Raw genomic sequence first — 3,551 nt, 5'->3', positions numbered from 1 at the left:
CCCCCCCTGCCCAGGTGACCAGAGCATCGCCTCCCAGGCGCCAGGCTTTTGTCTGCAGACAAGGAGCGAGATCCCCGCTGTGAGGGATTCAACAGCAGCCTCTCAGGCCGGCTGAGACAGATCTCGGGAGAGGGGCACCGACGGGGGCATTTCTGCCACAGTGGGCACTTGGTATGATGGGACGGCTAGCTCCATGAGCTGCCTGCACCCTGGGTGATCAACTAGGGAGAAGGGCTGGTCATCGAAAGCAAACATCTTCCCAACGTTCTGGGTGAGCTCGCTCACCTTTGGAATTTGCCTCCCTTTCTGTCCGCCTTTCCCCCACTGTTCCAGGGTGGCCTGCCTCTGCTTTGGGAGGACAGGGGCTTTGGAGTGAGAGGGGACTTCCCTCTGGGCAGGTTCCTGCTGGTTCCAGGCAGAGGAGGGGCAAGGTGTGGTGCCTGCAGAGATGCATCAGCATCCCCGTGGTGCTCATGTGTTTTGTTCCCTTGCCCCAGCTGGTTTTGGCTCAGCAGTGAAGGCAGCTAGCGTATGTGGGATCATCTGCCAGCTCAAAATGATCTCAGACCACACTACCTGCTCGCTTCTGTGGCGCAGGTGCATCTGTGGATGCTGCTGCACTTTCTCCCTCCTAAGCAGGCAGAGGTACAGCAAGAGGAATGGACGCAGCTGAGCCACTTTCCTCTACATCAGCCTCCTCTGAAGTGCCTTCTGGGGAAAGAGATGTGGCTCGAAGGGAAACTTGAGGGGTGTCGAGCACAAACTCAGCTGATTCCCCGTCCTTCCCCAGAACATCCCTTGCTAGGGCACTGAGCTCCAGATTCAGTGCCAGCTCTCCTTCTGGCATGGGAAGGCTCAGCATGGGAAGTGACATAGGGGTGGAGTAGGCTGCTGTGCTGGTGCTACTGCTTGTTGTTGCTGTCATGGTGGTGGTTGGGGGGGTTATGTCTGGTGCACGTGGAAGGGACACAGTCTTGGGCACAGGCAGTGGCAGTGGCACTGCTCCCCTCTCCTTGCTGCTTGTAGCAGCCTCATCCCTTTTAGCTGGAGGGAAGAGGCTGCATCTCAGTTTGGTGTGGGGGTGGGGGGAACTTACAGCTCTTCCTCTACCCCCTCTTCCACCCCTCCCTGCAGGCTGGCCAGGGTGGCCACCTGCCTTTCCACCACACTTCATGATGTGTTTCATGTCTTCCTTTTCAAGAAATATATAAATGTATTTGCATTCCTATATAAATTAAAAATTGTAGGTGTGGTGCAGTCAAGAAATTTATGGAAGCAATAAAAATATATCTGTCTCCATATATAAACTAAAAAATGTAGGTGTGGTGCCGGCAAGAAATTTATGAAAGCGATAAATTTATCTGTATATAAATTCAGAAATCTAGGCTTAGGTGTGGTGCAGGCAGGCAAGAAATTTATGAAAGTGATAGAAATATATTGTCTCCCTCTATAAATTCAATAGCGGTAGGGTGGTGCAAAGAATGAATGTATAAAAACAAATATATATAGTAAATACCTATATAGAGTAAATTCTAGAGTAAACTTATCCAATATAAGTATAAAATTCAAAAGACTAAATCAATGAATATAATAATAAAATAAAAGCACCCAGGAGAAGAAGGTATTCTGAAATCCCTCGTGCTAGGGTAGCAAGCAGGAAACCCTTTAGAAAAATCAGTGCTGCTAGCCGCAGCGGTGTGACGGTGAGGTGCTAGAGCAGACAGCTCGCTAAGTGACCCCAGAGCAGAAGGCAGGGCAATTAAATAATGCTGCCTTTTATGCAGTTTTTTTGTTATGTACCTTTAGACGCGTATCAAAGGGCCAACAAGCCCATTCTGTTTTGCTCCAGGTGGTTTTCTTTCAACACGTTGTTTTGCTTGTATTCCTTCCTCCCCCTCTCCCACTTTGAGCAATAACGCTATCTGTCATAGCACGCCGTGCTGTAACTGCTTATGTGGCTGAGACTTGCCTGTATAGCCCCTTTGCTCGGCTGGCTAAAGAGAGCATGGCTTTTTGACTTCCCTGCCTTGCAGGAGGCTACTAGTGAATGCTTCAGGCTAAAAGAAGCACCCCCAAATATCACAGTGTGCTAAGCACCTCTAAGGTCAACAGGATCTGTGTACCCCGGGTGGTACAGAGCCCTTTCAAAGACCAAGGTCCTTGTGGTGGCAGCGGTTACCCCAGGCTTGTGGACATGATCCAGGAAGGGCCTTGGCCAGATGCTGGCTCCCCAGGGGAGGCACCCCAAGCATGGTTTTGGTCAGGAACAGGGAGGCGGGTGGCTCAATGTAGGAGCGCCCCCTACTGGCCCACCACAGGTCTGCCCTCTTTGTGAGCACTGATGAGGCTTCTCCCCATACGGATAAGGTGGTGCCAGGCCAGGTTAGAGGACTGGGAGAAGCTTATCTCATTCCTCTCGGCATCAATACGGCTTCTCCTGTGTGTGGATGACCTAGTGCTGGACCAGGTGGGAAAATTGGGTAAAGCTCTTCCCACACTCTGAACACTGATGTGTCTTCTACCCTGTGTGGATGAGCTGGTGTTTGGTCAGGGTGGAGGACAGGGTGAAGCTCTTCCCACACTCCAAGCACTGATGTGGCTTCTCTTGCATGTGAATAAGCTGGTGATGGGTCAGGCTGCTGAGCTGTCTGAAGCTCTTCCTGCACTGAGCACTGATGTGGCTTTTCCCCTGTGTGGATGAGTTGATGTTTGGTCAGGCTAGAGGATTGGGTGAAGCTTTTCCCACACTCCAAGCACCGATGTGGCTTCTCCCGTGTGTGGATGAGGCGGTGTCGTGTCAGGTTGGAGGATCGGCTGAAGCTCTTCCCACAGTCCGAGCTCTCCTCTGTGTGGATGCGCTGGTGTTTGGTCAGGTAGGAGGACAGGTAGAACCTCTTCCCACACTCTGACCACTGATGTGGTTTCTCCCCGGTGTGAATGAGCTGGTGTTGAGTCAGGTGGGAGGATCGCGTGAAGCTTTTCCCACACTCCATGCACTTATGTGGCTTCTCCCCTGTGTGAATAAGTTGGTGCTCGGTTAGGTTAGACAGCTGTCGGAAGCTCTTCCCACACTCTGAGCACTGATGTGGCTTCTCCCCTGTGTGGATGAGGCGGTGTTTGGTCAGGTTGGAGGATTGGGTGAAGCTTTTCCCACACTCCAAGCACTGATGTAGCTTCTCTCTTGTATGGATGAGGTGGTGCCTGGTCAGGGTGGAGGATCGGGTGAAGCTCATCCCACACTCCAAGCACCGATGTGTCTTCTCCCGTGTGTGAATAAGTTGGTGCCGGGTTAGGTCAGACAGCTGTCGGAAGCTCTTCCCACACTCCAAGCACCGATGTGGCTTCTGCCCCGTGTGGATGAGGCGGTGTCGTGTCAGGTTGGAGGATCGGCTGAAGCTCTTCCCACAGTCCGAGCACTGATGTGGCTTCTCCCCTGTGTGGATGTGCTGGTGTTTGGTCAGGTAGGAGGACAGGCAGAACCTCTTCCCACACTGCGAGCACTGATGTGGCTTCTCCCCTGTGTGGGTGAGCTGGGGGTGAGTCAGGGGGGG

The 3,551-nt window shown here is 52.5% G+C and overlaps 2 pseudogenes; one reads left to right on the top strand and one right to left on the bottom strand.

Annotated features, from left to right (window-relative positions):
- LOC106723127 overlaps positions 1-3,551 on the top strand; it is a 216,340-nt pseudogene that overhangs the window by 73,910 nt on the left and 138,879 nt on the right.
- The window catches only part of LOC106723128, a 10,009-nt pseudogene continuing 7,593 nt past the window's right edge, over positions 1,136-3,551 (bottom strand).

This window comes from Alligator sinensis, unplaced genomic scaffold, assembly GCF_000455745.1.
Source record: "Alligator sinensis unplaced genomic scaffold, ASM45574v1 scaffold968_1, whole genome shotgun sequence".
Lineage (NCBI taxonomy): Eukaryota > Metazoa > Chordata > Crocodylia > Alligatoridae > Alligator > Alligator sinensis.
This window is presented reverse-complemented; position numbering and strand designations above follow the sequence as displayed.